Here is a 17,521-nt window from a genome sequence, read left to right as displayed (position 1 = left end):
AGCTCTACCTGGTGCCACTGCTGGAGGGACCCCTGAACCAACCGTGGGGTCCCCCCTGACTCTCAGCTGCCTCAGCACCCCTAGCCCCCTGCAGCCCCGAGCCCCCCTCCTGCGCGTGTTCTACTGGGATGGGCAGGTGGTGGGGGGCCCACAGGGGTCCCCACAGCTGCTGGTGCCCGCCGTGGGGGTCTCCCACTCGGGGAATTACAGCTGCCAGGTGCGCTCTGAGGGGGGGGCGTGCGGAAGAGCAGCGCCTGCTCCGCGTCACGGTGCGCAGTGAGTGCAAGGATGGGCACAGGGAGCCTCCCGGGGTCCCCTGCCTGGATACCTCCATGTCCCCCAGACACATTTCTTGGGTCCTTCCATCACTCTACATGTCCCCTCACCCTTCCGAAGCGTGACACCATCCTCAACATCCCCCACCACACCAATCCCTGCCCATCCCCATGCCCCCACTCTGGCTGCCAGCCCCTCGCTGTGGCCTCAGCCCTGTCTCTGTCCCCGCAGTGTCTGTGGACAATGTCACCATCACCCCCGGTGTCCTGGAGGTGACACCACAAGATAAAGGGACACACAGGGAAACAGGTGGGGTCCCTCAGGTTCTCAAGGGAGTGCACGACCCCTGGAGTGATGGGCGACCCTGATGTGTGCCCCTCTGTTTCTTGCAGTGGCCGCAGGGATCACTGGAGCCCTTTTGTTCCTGCTCCTGCTTGTGGGTGTCATTGTGGCCTGGCACCAAAGGCACCATGTGGGTGGGTGAAAGTGGGGGGACAGGGGTCATGGAGAGAGGTGGGAAGGACGCCAGAGAAGGGGGGCCCTAGAGCAGCACCTACAGCCCCTGGCTTGGGAGGGCCTGAGCCCCCAGTGACCATGGCTCAGAGCCCTGGGGAGCTGTTGGAGGGTCCTGCAGGGATGTTGGGGGTCCTATCAGGCATTCCCCTCCCTGCCAGGCTCGGGGTTCTGGGAGTTCAAGGTGTTGGTACAAGTGGGGTGGTTCAAAGATATTGGGGAGGCATCAGGGATACGGGGGGGGGGGGGGAGAATTGTGTGTCTGGTGGTGGTTCAGCATTGCCAAGGGTGGATGGAGGCCCCTGGGTCTCCAAAGTCACCCCTCCAGTTTTCTTTGCAGATGCCAGGAAGCACCAGCAAAGGTGAGTGCAGCCTCCAGCCATGATACACCTTTTACCCAAACCCCCAACACCTCCCATCCCCTTCCACACACCCCCTTATTCACACAGGGCCCCCCCAGATCCCCTGGAACTCCCAGTGGAGGATCCTCAGGCGACGTACATGGAGCTGCGAAGGCAACCATGGGAACCCAGTGACACCTATGGCAACCTACACCAAAAGTTGTGATGCTCTGGGAAGAGGAAGGCACTGGGTGACACTGGGGGTGCTCCCTCCATGGCTCCCGTGGTTGCCCATCCTTCCAAGGGAGGTGATCATGGGTCAGGGGGAGGCTGCACAGGGCATCCTGTGCTCCCCATTTCCTTTCCCAGTACCCCCAAGGGCTCCCCCACCCGTTTGCTGGTACCTGCAGGGGCTCCCCAGCCCCATCCAAGTGCCCAAGCACCCTCAGGGACTGCCCCATTCTCTCCCCACTGTGCCTGCAGTACACCCAGGGCTTCCCCATTCCCCTCCCACTACCCCTGTCCCATCCCGCTGTAAAATGGGGAACTGGAGAGGATTCTTGCTGAAAGGTTTCTCGGATGGAAATGAAGCACAAACATGGCATTATTATATCTGAGAACTGTTTATTGATAAAGGAATAAACATTTGTACCGAATGGGCATAGAAGAGAGTAGAAAAGGAAAAGGATAGAGAGAGAAACAGAAGACAGGGACAGTGTTACTGCAAGGAGCCCGGGCGCTCTGTGGGCATCAGCTCGGCAGATGGAATGTGTGTGCTGCAAGCCAGGGCGAGCCCACATGGCTTTTGTGAGTGGCTGGGCGTGATTTCCAAGGACGGCACCTGCGTGTCTCTGGCATGGGCGAGCGATGGCTGCAGGCTGGCTGCTGCGGGCTGGCTGCGGGCTGGTGCTGTGGCACTGGTGGCTCTGGGCTGGCTGCGGGGGCTGGGGCTGCGGGGGCAGGTGCAGCAGGCTCGGTGCTGTGGGCAGCACGGGAAATGCGGCAGAGGCAGCGGGTGGGTGCAGGCAGCATCCGCTCCATCGGGGAAAGCAATGAAGGAATGTCCAGGACAAGCAGGAATTTGCTGCATTGGAGAAGCAGCAAAGCAGGGAAGAACGGGTGTGGACAGGGAAGAAGGACCTCCGGAGGAAAAGGTGAGGCGGGGGAGTATCTGTGATAGTTTTGTCCAGCTTCCGGGAGGAATGATGCATCTGACTCCATCTTATCAGAAGGCTAATTAATTACTATATTATACCATATTATTCTATATTATATTCCATTACATCTAAACTGAATCTGCCAAGCACTCAACTGCACTCCACTGCACACAATCTCATGACTGTCAGTCGACAGTCCCCACACACACACACCTGGATTCAATTGGTCAGTGAATGAAAACACTCACACCAGAATTCAATTACCAATTCCCTTCAGGTAAACAATATTCAACAATGCATTACACTTGTGAAAAACACAGGAGGGGAAAATGAGATGAGAATTGTTTGGGTCATTCTTTGATTCTCTCAGTGCTTCACCCAAGTTCAGAGAATATCAATCCCACAGGGGAGGAGGACCAAGCTACCCTTTGAGCAAGCCCCTGATCCCTCGAAGAAACCAAAAGCAAAATGCTCATGTTGAGTTGCAGTTTGCTGCTTTTATCTGCAAAGGCTCCTCCCACAGCCCGATTTCTCGGGCATTTTTTCCCAGACATTTTTCCCAGGCATCTGTCCCACCAGCCAGGGAGGGTCACTCACAGCCCAATCACTGAAGCTTTCCCTCCCCTGATTGTCTGCTGCGTGAAGCCTCTCCAGGGACAGGATTCTCTGCACATGTACACGTACAGTGTCATTTTTCAATTCATGTGTAGAACACATGTACAACCACAAAGTCATTTTTCGCCTCATGTGTAGCATATGTTGAAACATAAATCCAAATCAGATTTTTTCCTCTTAACCCCCATGTGCTTAGTGGCTCTGCAATCCCCCTCCCAGTGCTCCCACTACGGTGGCTTACTGGTGGCCATCCCAGTTCCAAGGTGGCACAGGAGCTGGTTCCCTGCTCCTGGGACAAAAATGCAGCTCTTTGGTAAAACTAGGCAGAAATGATGTATCTTTGTTCAGCTCAATCAAGGAAGCTGAACAAGGTGGGAACCTCCCTTGCAATGGAAAATACAACCCCAATCTCTCTGAAATATTATTACTTTGAAATTACAGAGCTTTAAGGCAAAGATGTGGGAGCAGGAATAAAAATTCTTTACTAATATGTATTGTGAGAAACAAGTAAATGGAAGTTGACTTTTGCTGGATATTATATGGATTGATATTACATTATTGACTATATTGTTGATTAAATATTTTGATGTTACTGCTGTGACAGTGATGTGGATGGTGGAGTGGCTGATGTTGTTGGGGTGGCCATCCAAGGGTGAGGCCCAGCCATGGCCCAGCCCCACTGCACAGGGATGGCCATTGCCCAGCCCTGCTCTGCCCAGCCCCAGGGGGCAGCCAGCACCTGAGGGTCCCCCCTGCCCCCTTGGCTTTTATTCTGGCAGCTTTAGAGCTGCTGCAGAGGTGAGAATTCTGTGGGTGGAAAAAGGCCTGCCTGTGGTTTGCTCAACTCTGCAAGAGGCACAAAACCCAAACGGAGCCCAAGCAGTGGCTCTGTGAGGGCCTTTGGTGGTTTTCAGAGCAGGGCTGGCTGGAAACACCCCCTGCAGGGGTGGCTGTGGGTGACCCAGTCCGGAAATGCAACAATTGATCATTTGTTCCTCTTTGTAAGGGACTTAGAGAGCTCCAGCACTACTGCACGTCCCACAACAATCTGCTCAACAAGCTCACCTGGACTCTCCTTCTTGAACAAAACCTGCAGCCTTCTGGAACCTCATGGAAGGAATGTTTGGGCTCAGGCTGTGGCCAGCAAAAAAGAGGGAAATGTTTGGAAATATCGCACCGGGGATCTGGCCCCGGCCGTGGCGCAGGTCTGGGGAGTGACCCTGTGTGGATTCCAGGTGTCTCCAAAGATGGTCCATCCCTGCCCTCGTAACCTGAGGGAAAGGCTGAGGGTTTGCAGGATTTGTGGTGTGAAGCCACCACAGGAGTTTTTTGTGTACCTGAGACCTGCCTGTGGTCAGGTGCTGCCATCCTTCCATTCGGGATCATGGAGAGCAGTCGCAGGTGTGGCACAGGGCGTGTGCCTGGCCCCTGGACACTGCTACGCTGCCAGTGGGCACTGGGATCCAACCTGCTGCCGGTGGTGGTGCCAGGAGCGACTGGTGTCCGTGAGTTTGCAAAAGGAGCGATTTCCTCTCCTCCCTCCCGTCCGAGGCCGCCATGGCCCCTGAGGGGATGGAGCTGGACCGGGGCGCCCCTGCTGGCCGGGAGTGCTCCCTGCAGCGCCCCCTGCTGGCTGCGGTTAGAACTGCCACAAAAACCAACAGCACTGGGTGGGAGGGAAATATCGTGTTGTTTGTTCTGTTCTGGTTTATAAATTTCCCAGTAAAGAGATGCTATTCCTTTTCTTACAGTTTTGCCTTTAGGCCCCATCATTTTTGAAATTAAGAAACATTTTTGACATGTCTTTTCTTTACATTCCAGGACAGTTCCCACTTTCTTTGGTAGATATTTCTCATTTAAATGAGTTGCCAACTTCTGGGTTCCAACCCGGATGGGACAGACACTCCCAGAGGAGACAGGGTCAGGCACTTGGCCAGCTCATGCTCTGTCTTTTAAGCCAGCTGGGACACCAAGGGCCCTCTCCCCAGGTGTTACTTCTGGTCACCCAGCCACTCAGGAGCTGGCTTTGGCAGAGCATCACACTGTCCCCAGTGTGCCATCACTGAACGACTGATGGGCAGACTGAGCCCTGTCTCTTCAAAAGCAAGGCGTGACCCACTCCTGTCATACACAGGTGTTCCACGATGTCTCCAGACATCAAACTTTTCCTCTCTCTGACAACCCACCCTGTGCCATGGCTTGATCCTGACATCCCTGGAAAAGAGAGATGCTCTAGAACCCCCAGAGGGTCTTTATGACAATCTTTGTGTTGGGAACACAGCAGAGGAGGGGTTTGGGAGAAGGAACAAAAGAATCCAGAGCGTCCTGAAGGCCACTTTGGCTATCAGAGAAAGGAAAATCCAGGACCCTGCCAGGTTCCTCTGGTGGAGGAAATAAGCTGGAGGAAATGTCTGGGGTTTGTTCTTTGTTCTTGCTTTTGCAGGAAATAATTCCTTTTGTAACCCATTGGACACTGGACCTTGTTGCTGTTACAGTTGGTTTTATTCTCTCTTGTTGGTGTTTCAGGAAATTGTTCTTCTCTCAACCCTTTGGCATCTTTGTGCCTCCACTGGGAGGGAGAGGGGCAGTTTTTAGTGGCAACACACACACGAGTGGGTGCCCATGGGTGGGGACCCCCAGTGCCCCCCAGCTCCCCCCAGTGTCACGGCACATCCTCGTAGATGTCACTGGGTTCCTGTGGTCGCCCCTGGTGTCCCCACAGCTCCGCGTAGGTCACCTGGGGATCCTGGAGGGTGGTGGCAGTGAGAGACACGGGCTGTGGGATCTGGGTGGGGTGACACTTGTGGGTGACTTGTCCCTCTGAATGTGTCCCACCCATACTCACCCCCTGCCCTCTTGGTGACCACGATGTGGGTGTACAGCACCTCCCCCTCCTCTGGGGGGCGGCTGGGGATCCGGGGGGGCCCTGAGGGAATAAAAGGGATGTGGGAGAGGGGATGGGAGGGCTTGGGGGTTGGCGTAAAATGAGATGGTGTGGTTTGAGCCCCCCACTCACCTTTCCTGGTTCTTCCTGGCAGCTGCAAAGGTAAGAGGGGAGGGTTGACTCTGGGGTCCCAGGGCCCTGACCCCTCTCAGGATTCCTGAACACTGATAGGACTCTCAATTTCTCATAGGACCCCTAAGCATTCCTGAATCACCTCAGAATTCATTAGCTTCCCCAGTGGCCCCAAACAAATCACTCTCAAGAACCCAAAGCCAAGCAGGGACAGAGACCCTCCCAACACTCACAGGGCCACTGAAAGAACCCCCAATATCCCTGCAGGACTTTCCAGTTACTCCCCAAGCCCTACAGGACCCTCAGCCAAAGTCATAATTGAGTGTCTTTGAATCGTTCCCTATGGTTCCCCAATTCTCTCAACCTCTACAACTCCCTGGGACCCCCATTGTCACCCACCCTAATGGTGCCACTGGTGCCAGGCCACAATGACACCCATGAGCAGGAACAAAAGGGCCCCACTGACCCCTGTGGCCACTGCAAGAAACAGAGAGGGACACATCAGGGTCACCCATCACCCCAGGGGTCCTGCACTCCCTGGTGACCCTGTATGACCCCACCTCTGACCCAGGATGAGCCAGGTGTCACCTCCAGGGCCAGCTCAGGGCTGAGTGCCCGGAACATGCGGTGCCCGTCCTGTCCCAGCTGGTTGGTGGCCACTCACTGGTAGGTGCCCGAATGTCCCACAGTGATGTCCCTGAGCTCCAGGAGGGGACCCTGGCCCACCGCCTGCCCATTGTGCAGCCAGGTGAAGGTGACAGGGGCTGAGCCCACCTGCACTGAGCAGCGCAGGGTCACGTTGTCACCTGCATGCACCTGATGTGCCAGGGGACTGGGGGTGATGGTGGCATTGGCCACGGGCACTGTGGGGACACAGACAGGGCTGGCACCTGCTGAGGTGAGATGGAGTTGCTGTGGGTGAGGTTCACTCCCATCCCGAGGGTCCCACTCACCCAGGATGGTGACATTCAGGGTGTCACCCTGGGCCACTGTCTCCGTTTCTCACACAGCACCAGTACTGGCCGCTGTCATTGTCCCCAATGTGGCACAGCTCCAGGTGGGGGCTGGTGCCTGGCAGTGCCCCCACGCCATCCCAGTACCAGGAGAAGGGCAGGGGACCTGTCCCCATGGCCACTGCACAGCTCAGCACCAGTCGGTCTCTGAGTGCCACCTGTCCCCCAGGGGCTGCACTGACAGGGATACCTGTGTGGGTGGGACCCCTGCAGGATAGGGGGACACCAAGCGACATTCAGGGACACAGGGGGTTCAGGGAGGGGCAGGAAGACCCCAGTGAGGGACAGGGGTTGCAGAGATTGGGGTGGTGAGTCTTAGAAAAGAACCCCGAGGGATAATGGGGGGTTTAAGGGAGGGAACACCTGGAGAGGGAGGTGAGAAACACCAGGAAGGGTATGGGGACCCAGGGAGGGGATGCTGTGACCTGGGGAATTTGCGAAATCTCAGAGAGGGGTGAAGGGACCCAGATAGGGGTGAGAGGACCCAATATGAGATGCAGGGAAACATGAGCCAGGAATGGGGGGACCTTGGGAGGGACCTGGGGCAGTGATGGCAAGACACAGAAAATGCACCAGGGAAGGATGGGGGTACCCATGTAGGGGCTGGGCGACCCGGTGAGGGACCCGAAAAAGGATGGTGGGAGCCAGGGAGGGATCTGGGAAAGGTTGGATACCCCAGAGCAGGCGTCAGGGAGGGCTGGGTGATGCCAAGAAGTGTGGGGGGACCCGAGGCATCTGTGGGGGCTCCCCGTGCCCATCCCAGCACTCACTGTGCACCGTGATGCCGAGCCGGGCACTGCTCTTCCACACGGCCCCACCCTCGTAGCGCACCTGGCAGCTGTAATTCCCTGAGTGGGAGACCCCCACAGTGGGCACCAGCAGCTGCGGGGACCCTGTGAGTTCCTCACCACCTGCCTGTCCTGGTAGAACATGTGCAGGAGGGGGGCTCGGGGCCGCAGGGGGTTGGGGGTGCTGAGGCAGCTGAGAGTCAGGAATGACCCCTGGGTGGGCTTGGGGGGATCCTCCAGCACTGGCACCAAGAAGAGCTCTGGGAAGGAGAGAGCAGGTGAGGACTGTGACTCTGAGTGCACTGAGAAGTGGCTTTGGGGGTGTCAGGAGATTGGAGTTCCAGCTGTGGGGGTGCTCACCATGCACTGTCACTGTCACTGCTGCTGACCGTGACTGCCAGGACCCCACTAAGTCCTCAAATCAGTAGCGGCAGCTGTGGTGCAGCTGCGGGGGGGAGAGGAACAGCTCGGTCCTCCTGAGGGACCCCCTGAAATCCTTCTCCTCCCGGTAAAATCGCACCCTGGTGAGATGGTTGTCCTGCCGGCACTGGCAGCGCAGTTTCAAGGTGACCCCATCCAGCAGTGCCTGTGCTGGCACCTGCAGCACCAGTGGGTCTGTGGGACAGGAAGGTCACATCTCACTGATGAGACTGTTCTGAGGTGGGTGCCCATAGCACTGGGGACATCCGGACGCACTGGGGTGCTCTGGGGTGCACTGGGTTGTCCCTGTGTGGAGGGCACAGGCCCTTGCCACATGAGGGGTGTGAGGCCACCCACGGAGTGGAGCCCACCCTGACCTCTCAGGGGCCACCTTCATATTTTAAGATCCCCCCTCACCATCTACTACTGACACTGGGGGGCTGCGCCGGGTTCTGTGTCTGTCACACGTTTGTAGGCGCCACTCTCGGTGACAGTGTCAGGTCCCTCCTGCCACCAGCGCCACTCATCCTTGTACCAGGTGGTGGCACCGGTGGCCCCCGAGCCCTGGCAGGTCAGTGTCACCCGGTCCCACAGCACTGCCAGGAGCTGGGTGGTCTGGGCACCTGTGGGTGACAGGGGACACCAGCCTGCCAGGGCCAGTTTGGGGCTGGGCACAGTGGGGTGGGGCCATGGCATCCCGTGAGGACTCACCAGAGAGACGAAGGGCCTGGGCTGGAAGAGACAAGGGACAGGGCTCAGTGGGGGTGTGGCACTGCAGGGATGGTGGCACCAGGGTAAACAGTGTGTGGTGGCTGTCCCCAGACTGTCCCTGTAGGGACAGCAGTTCTTGTGGGAAAGTGTGTGTGGATGGTCCCCAAAAGATTTGGAGAGGCAGGGGGACTAGTCTGTGTCACAGCCACCTGTGCACCACATATGTGTGGCACAGACACCTTGGGAACAGGGACACTGAGGCCACCTCGGGCTGAGGCAGAACATGGGGAAACTGTGGACATCGCAGGCAGGAGGACACCACAGACACAGCCCATACTGGCCCAGGTCACCCCCACCAGCTCACGATCCCATCCCCATGATTCCATCCTCATGGCCACATCCTCACTGTTCTTGCCCCCCTCTGTCCCTGCATCCCAGTTCCCTTGTTCATATGCCCAGAGCTACGGGAGCCCAAAGGTGCCAGTCCCCACATTCCTGTCCCCACATCCCCATCCCCAAATTCCTGTCCCCCCTGCTCCTTTCCCCAAAGCCACCCTACATCCCCAGTCCCACCAAGGTCCACTGTGGGTAACATGCACTGACTCTGCTGGCCTTGGGGACCTCAGAGGACCCCACAGCCCCCCTGTGCCCCCTCCCCTCCCCATCCCTGGGGTGTCAGGCCCATGCCCAGGGCCCTCACCCCACAGGAGCAGCACCACCTTCCCAGCCATCCCGGTGTCCCCAGCCATGTGCACTGGCTGTCACTCGCTGCTGTGGCCACCGCTCCCCTGGCTAGCGGCTCTTCAGATGAAGGAGAAGGAAGCGAGGTCACATCCATCTCCACGTGAAGGTGGCCCTTTGTGGGAGCAGGGTGGCCACAAGCTGGGCACAGGGTGGGGAAGCGAGGTCAGGTCTTGACCTCATGTGTAGGTGGCCCTTGGTGGGGGCAGGGTGGGGACACGGGTGGGTGGGACACAGTGGAACCTGAGGTTCCCAGGAGATGGTGGCTTGGTGGGTTTGGGGAGGCAGGAAGGGGGTCACTGGGGAATGGGGGTGGTGAGTAGGGGAAATGTCTGGCGATGGGGGTGCCATGGGAATGGGCATCCCCATAGCTGGGCAGACTGAGGGATTTGAGTTCATGGGATGGAGGAATGGTGGATCCTAGGAGGATTTCAAGGGATGGAATGAACGGAAGGGGGTTTCTTAGGAATGAGGTCCTGATCCATGGAGTTCCTCGGGAATGTCAGTACTGGGATGGGGGTTGCAGAGAGGGTGGGAACTAAGGAATGGTGGGGTTCCCAGGGGAATGGGGTTCCAGGCATGGGCAGTGGCAGGGTGAGCCAGTGGGTCTGAGCTGCTTTGGGTTTGTGCCTCCCAGCCTCCAATGACTTTTCCCTCTCTTTATTCTATTTCCATCATTTTACCCCTCAATTTCACTAGCCCCCAGTTCATGCCTTGATGGTCCTGGGGGGCACAAGAGCAAGGAACAGCTTGGGGGAACCTCAGAGTGGGGGAAGCAGGGGTGAGGGGTCTGCAGGGAGGGCTGAGGAGGCTGTGGGGGATGTGGGTGTCCAGCTTTTAACTCCCAACACATTCACTTTCTCTCTCTTGCAGAAGATGGAAGAGGCGGTTTGACACATTTCTCACATGGGGGGGGTGAGTTCTCTCCTGGTGAGCAGATCCAGAGGGCTCCTGTCCGGGCGGGATTCTGCCTCAGGGGGGACACATGCTGGACAAGGGGGTCCTGTCCTGGTGCATGGCAGCTCCGGGGGGGTCCAGACTTCTCCATTCTTGCTCGTCCCTGCAGGATCTGAGCCAGCAAGATCAGCTGGGGAATGGAGAGCCAGCCAGGAAGGAGCTCCCAAACTCCTGCTCCTTGAAGCCAGTGGCCATCCAAGGGTGGGGCCCAGCCATGGCCCAGCCACACTGCACAGGGATGGCCATTGCCCAGCCCTGCTCTGGCCAGCCCCAGGTGGCAGCCAGCACCTGAGGGTCCTCCCTGCCCCCTTGGCTTTGATTCTGGCAGCCTTAGAGCTGATGGAGAAGTGAAAATTCTGTGGAGGAAAAAGGCGTGTTTGTGGTTTGCTCAGCCCTGCAAGAAGTACAAACCACAAAGGGAGCCCGAGCAGTGGCTCTGTGAGGGCCTTTGGTGGTTTTCAGAGCAGGGCTGGCTGGAAACTGCTGCTGCAGGGGCAGCTGTGGGGGAACCAGTCCAGAAATGCAGCAATTGATCATCTTGTCCCTTTCCCCAAGTGACTGAGAGAACCCCAGCACTACTGCAAATCCCCCAACAATCTACTGAACAACCTGACCTGGACCCTCATTTTCCTCCCTGCCTTGCCGTGGATGGACAGTGGCCGGATGCCCCGCACCCACCACAGCCGCTCTCTCACTGCCCTCCACACCTGGATGGGGAGAGAAAATTGAGCAAAGGGTTCCTGGGTTGAGACAAGGACCAGGAGAGATCACTCATCAAATCCTGTCACAGGTAAAAGTGCTTCAGAATTAGAGATATTAATTGAATTTATTGCTGACAAAAATTAGAGCAGGATAAGAAGTCAAATAAACCCTTCCATACACCTTCCCCCTGTTATGAATAACTATGTAGTCATTGGCTTTCACTATTATATTGATTTTCCAAATTATTTTGATATAATACAGTTTGTATCAGTTTTTAACTGCTTTTGATACACTACAATTTTTCAGTCTTTTCACCCTGTCTGCCTAGAATATATATTTTAGTGTCATAAATATATTATAGTTTAGGCTCTCCCAAAAGATCAAGATCGAGACAATGTGCTGTGTATTACAACATTAACTGTTTCAGAAGTAGCTAATGCCTTTATTTGTGTAAATAAGTGACAATGGTGAGAATAACTCAGATAATTTTGTGAAATAGCTAATGTTGATATAACGTACTGGTGGACTACCTGATCTGTAGGAGAAGAACACATACAGAAGAAGAACACATACAGAAGAAGAAAAGTAGCAAGTGAAAAAACATCACAAAAAAAAATGCAAAGAGGAATTTACCACTGATGCTTCTGACTGTCACCCCACAGAACAGGGGGGGGGCTTGTGAGGACATAAAATATATAAATTTAATCTGGAGTATGGTGTTTACTTTATGAAAATGAGACAAGGCTCAAACCAAGCAAAAGAATTCCCAGACCACCTGAACTAGAAAGAATGTTTGAATATGTTATACGTACCCTCCTGAATATTTATTTCACCAACACAATGAAAATGTATGTATGAAGAATTGTTCTAGTTATCTGTGTGCCTCTGGCAGCTGCCAAACACCCAGCATGCTCTTTACTGTCCCTTTTATCCCTTATTGAATACGTACAAATTTTAAAGAGTGAGCCTTGTTTCTCACACAGTTTGACCAAAAAACTGCATTTTGGGTACAATAAGAGGGAAAAACCTTTTGTGCTCCCCCAGCACTGGGAGGGGGAATGAGGAGCCCCGTGGGGTGTTGTGAAGAAGAAGAAGAAGAGATCCCTGAGGGGAATCGATGCTTACCAGTGCCGCCAGAGTCACAGCACGTCATCATAGTCACGGGGTTCCCACTGTCCTTCGTTGGGTCCTGACAGCTCCTTGTTGGTCACTTGTGGATCCTGAGGTGGGGCAGGGCTGGGGGACACCCATGGGGGCCCTGAGAGTGACGCCGGTTGTGGGGATCTGGGTGGGGGGTGACACCTGTGGGTGATGTGTCCCTGTACCCCCCCTGTACTCATCCTGCCCACTCACTGCTCATGATGTGGGTGTTGAGCACAGCCCCCTCCCCCTGGGGGTTCCTGTGGGGATAAGGGGGTTTGGGAGGTGTCTGGGGAGAGGTAAAGGGGAGTCCCAGCCCGAGCTTCCCACTCACCTGTTCTGGAGCTTCCTGGCAGCTGCAAGGGAAAGGGGAGGGTGTGACCGTGGGGACACTGGGACCCCTGAACCTTCCTGGGACCTCAGCAGCTCCAACCACCAATGGAACACCCAAATCCCCACTGCAGCCCTGATTCCCAATGGATCCCTGATCTCTGCCCTCACTCTGGTGCCTCCCCCTTACTCCAGGACCCCCATCACGCTCCCCTGTCACCCACCCCCGCAGTGCCACCAGTGACAGTCCCTGATGACAGCCAGGAACAGGAGCAGGAACAGGAGGGTCCTGACGACATTCACAGCCACTGCTGGGGACAGAGGGGAACACATTGGGGTCACCCTGAACTGCAGGCATCCTGAACACCCCGGTGACCTTGCATGACTCCACCTGTGACCGAGGGTGAGCTAGGTGTCATCTCCAGTGCTACCTCTGGGCTGAGTGCCCGGAATATGCGGTGCCTGTCCTGTCCCAGCTGGTTGGTGGCCGTGCACTGGTAGGTGCCCAAATGTCCCACATCGATGGCCCTGAGCTCCAGGAGGGGACCCCAGGCCACCTTCTGCCCGTTGTGCATCCAGGTGAAGGTGACGGGCTGAGCTCACCTGCACCGAGCAGCGCAGGGTCATGTTGTCACCTGCATGCACCTGGTGTGACAGGGGACTGGGGGTGATGGTGGCATTGGCCACAGGCACTGTGGGGACACAGACAGGGCTGAGGGCACAAGGAGGGGCTGGCAGCCGGTGTGTGGGGATAGGAAGAAGGAGGGATGGGTGTGATGGATAATGTTGGGGATGGGGTCACAGTACAGAGGGGTGTGGGGACTCAGGGCAGAGGTGGAGGAACCCAAGAAAGGTGTCTGGGGAACACAGAGGTGCCCAGGAAGGGGACCTGAGGGGTCTCTGTGGGTCCCCATGCCCATCCCTGCAGTTACTGCCCACTGTTACGCAGAGCTGGGCGCTGCTCTTCTGCACAGCCCCCCCTCAGAGCGCACCTGGCAACTGTAATTCCCCAAGTGGGAGACCCCCACGGAGGGCACCAGCAGCTGCAGGGACCCTGCGGGCCCCCCACCACCTGCCCGTCCTGGTAGAACACGTGCAGGAGGGGGGCTCGGGGCCACAGGGGGCTGGGGTTGCTGAGGCAGCTGAGAGTCAGTGGGGACCCATTGGTGGGCTCGGGGGGACCCTCCAGCACTGGCACAGGGAAGAGCTCAGGGAAGGAGAGGTGAGGTGAGGACTGTGGCTCTGAGTCTGCGGGGAAGTGGTTTTGGGGGTGTCAGGAGATTGGAGTTCCAGCAGTGGGGATGCTCACCATGCACTGTCACTGTAACTGCTGCTGACCATGACTGCCAGGACCCCACCCAGCCCTCACATCTGTAGCGGCTGCTATGGCTCAGCTGCAGAGGGGACAGGGACAGCTCAGGCTCATTGCGGAACCCCTCCAGTTTCTTCCCATCACGGTAGAAGGACACTGAGGCAACTGTGCTGTCCTGCCAGCCCCCGGCATCGCAGTGCCACTGTGTCCCCATCCAGCAGTGCCCCCGCCGGCACCTGCAGCACCAGCCAGTCTGGGGTCAGAGGGGTCCTGGCACCGGGACCCCTGGTCCCACCCAGTGCACCAGGGGTGCCCAATTTCAACATGGGGTTCCCCCACACTGGGATGCTCTGGGATGTCCCCAGAGCAGGGGACAGGCTGTGGTCACACCAGGAGGTGACCCATGGAGTGGAGCCCACCCAGAGCCCTCAAGGTCCCCGTGGGTGCCAGGCAGGTGACAGCCAAACAACCTTACCCTTTAAGACACTCATGGAGGGGCTGAACTTGGTGCCAGGTCTGTCACACATGTAGGTTCCTCTCTCGGTGACAATGAGGTGGTCCTGTCCCTGCTGCCATCGGCGCTGCCCGTCCTTGTATCAGGTGGTGGCCCTGTCAATCCCCGAGCCCTGGCAGGTCAGTGTCACCCGATCCCACAGCACTGCCGGCCTCCAGGGGGGCTCCACAACGAGCTGGGTGGTCTGGGCACCTGTGGGTGACAGGGGACACCAGACTACCAGGGCCAGTGCAGGGCTGGGGACAGCGGGGTGGGGCCATGGCATCCCCCTGAGGACTCACCAGCGAGGCCGAGGGTCTGGGCTGGAAGAGAGAAGGGACAGGGCTCAGTGCAGACAGGGGCAGAGGCACAGGGGCATGGGGTGTCAGGGATGTTCCCAAAGTGCCTTTGTGTGACATGGACCCCTTAGGGAAAAAGACACTGCAGCCACCCTTTGCTCAGGCAGGACACTGGGTCACACTGTGGACACCCCTGAACTGGGGACGCCATTGCCACCCCATGCTGGCAAAGGTCACCCTACTAGCCCCATGATGCCTCCCCAAATCCTTGCCCCGACATTTTTGTCTCCACATTCCAGTCCCCCTTCTCCTGTCTCCACAGCCACCCCATGGCTCCAGTCACCTCATGCTCTCGCTCTGCTGGCACGTGAGACCTCAGGGGACCCCACAACCCCCTCTGTGCCCCCTCCCCATCCCCAGGGCATCAGGCCCGTGCCCAGGGCACTCACCCCATAGGAGCAGTGCCACCTTCCTGGCCATCCCAGTGTCCTGAGCCATGTGGACTGGCTGTCACTCGCTGCTGGGCATGGCTGTCCCCTGGGTGGTGGCTCTTTGGCCAAAGGGGAAGGAAGCGAGGTCAGATCTTGTCCTCACTTGTTGGTGGCCCTTGGTGGGGGCAGGGTGGCCTCAAGCACAGGATGTGGCCATGGGGACAGGCTGTGGGATGGGTGGGAACAACCTGGGGACAAGGGTGGGTGGGACAAGGTGGAACATGGGGTTCCCAGGAGCAGAGGGATTGGTGGGTTTGGGGACCCAGGGATGGGGTCTGTGCGAACGGGGGTCCCGAAGAGGGGGAATCATTGGGGATGGGGGGCCTATGTGAATGGGAGTGCCCAGGGCTGGGGGGTCTCAGGGATGGGAATCCCAGGGGAATGTGGGCTCCAGAGATTTTGGGTAATGGGACGGGGATGCTGAGGGAATGGGGGGGTCCCATGGGAATGGGGGCCTGGGAGAATCATGGTCCTGCAGGAACGAGGGTTTCAGGGTATGGAATGAACAGGAGAAGGTTCCTTGGGAATGAGGGGTGCTGGGCCATGGAGATCCTGGAGAATGTCAGTATTAGGATACAGGTCCCAGGCAAGGTGGGACATAAGGAATGGGAGTCCCATGATTTGATTTCCAGGGAAATCAAGGTTCCAGGGATGGGCAGTGGCTGGATGGGCCTGTGGATCTCAGCTCCTTCCCTGGATGCCTCAGATTTTTGGTTGACTCCAGGCCCAGCACAGCCCCCCCAAGGTGCTGGAGGCCTGAGGGTCACCCTAGACAAATTCCGAGGGGCTCTGGCTCTGTAGAGCTGCTGCAGAGGTGAGAATTCTGTGGGGGAAAAAGGCCGGTCTCTAGTTTGCTCAGCCCTGCAAGAAGCACAAACCCCAAAGGGAGCCCAAGCAGTTGCTCTGCGAGAGCCAATGCTGGCTGGAAACCCCACCTTCAGGGGCAGCTGAGAGGGAACCAGTTTGGAAATGTAGCAATTGATCATTTGCTCCTCTTTGTAAGGGATAGAGAGAACCACAAAACTACTGCAAATCCCACAGCAATCCGCTCGATGTCACCTGGACTCTCCTGGATCAAAACCTGCAGCCTTCTGGAACCTCATGGAAGGAATTCTTGGATTCTGACTTTGGCCACAAAATTAGAAAGAAATGTGAGTAAATATCCACCCGAGGCTCTGCCCGAGGCCATTGTGGAGCTCTGGGAGTGACCCTGTGTGGATCCCAGGTATCCTCAAAGCTGCTCCATCCCTACTGTATCGATATCAATTACTGTTTCAATTTTTATCAGCACGAATCATACCTATTTATCACACTACCCTCCTCATCTGAGTGAAAGGCTGAGGGTTGGCAGGAATTGTGGTGCAAAGCCACTAGAAGGGCTGCTGTGGACCCGAGACCTGCCTGGGGTCAGGTGCTGCCTTCCTTCCATATAGATTCATAGACAGCACTCACGGGTGCTGTGCAGGGCATGTGCCTGACCCCGGGACACTGCTACGCTGCCAGTGGGCACTGGGATACAACCTGCTGCCTTGCCAGCTTCTGCCCGCTGCCGGTGGTGGTGCCGGGAGCAATTGGTGCCCGTGAGTTTGCAAAAGGAGCGATTTCCCCTCCTCCCTCCCGTCCGAGGCCGCCATGGCCCCTGAGGGGATGGAGCTGGAGCGGGGCGCCCCCTGCTGGCCTGGAGTGCTTCCTGCAGCGCCCCCTGCTGGCCGAGGTTATAACTGCCACAAAAACCAACAGCGCTGAGTGGGAGGGAAAGTTCAGGGTTTGTGTTGTTTGTTCTGTTCTGGTTTATAAATTTCTTAGTAAAGAGCTGATATTCCTTTTCCTACACTTTTGCCTGGAAGCCACATAATTTTCCAAATTTAAAAATGTAAGAGATGGGTCTTCTTTTCATTCCAGGACAGTTCCCACTTTCCTTGGCTGACATTTCTAATTTAAATGAGTTGCCAACTTCTGGGTTCCAGAGTTGATGGGACAGAGACCTCAAGAGGAGACAGGGTCAAGAACTTGGCCATCTCATGCTCTTCCTTTTAAGCCAGTTGGGACACCAAGGGCCCTCTCCCCAGATGGCACTTCTGCTCATATGGACGCACAGGAGCTGGCTTTGACAGAGTGTCACACTGTCCCCTGTGTGCCATGGCTGACAGACTGATGGACAGATGAGGCCCTGTCTCTCACCAAAAGCAAGGCCTGACCCACCCCT

The 17,521-nt window shown here is 56.9% G+C and overlaps 2 long non-coding RNA genes across 2 annotated transcripts; both read right to left on the bottom strand.

Annotated features, from left to right (window-relative positions):
• Positions 1-9,564: 9,564 nt before the first annotated feature.
• LOC141729483 (uncharacterized) lies at positions 9,565-12,880 on the bottom strand. Its single transcript, XR_012580986.1, has 3 exons — positions 12,725-12,880; positions 12,376-12,534; positions 9,565-10,660 (listed from the first exon to the last, which is right to left on the bottom strand). It is a non-coding gene; the product is annotated as an uncharacterized LOC141729483 (long non-coding RNA).
• Positions 12,881-14,441: 1,561 nt separating this feature from the next.
• On the bottom strand, positions 14,442-15,362 carry LOC141729482 (uncharacterized). The gene is made up of 3 exons (XR_012580985.1): positions 15,274-15,362; positions 14,828-14,848; positions 14,442-14,738 (listed from the first exon to the last, which is right to left on the bottom strand). It is a non-coding gene; the product is annotated as an uncharacterized LOC141729482 (long non-coding RNA).
• Between the last annotated feature and the right edge of the window lie 2,159 nt (positions 15,363-17,521).

Source organism: Zonotrichia albicollis, chromosome 7 (genome assembly GCF_047830755.1).
Source record: "Zonotrichia albicollis isolate bZonAlb1 chromosome 7, bZonAlb1.hap1, whole genome shotgun sequence".
In the NCBI taxonomy this organism is placed as follows: Eukaryota; Metazoa; Chordata; class Aves; order Passeriformes; family Passerellidae; genus Zonotrichia; species Zonotrichia albicollis.
Note: the sequence above shows the minus strand (reverse complement) of the source record. Positions and strands in the feature narration are given on the sequence as shown.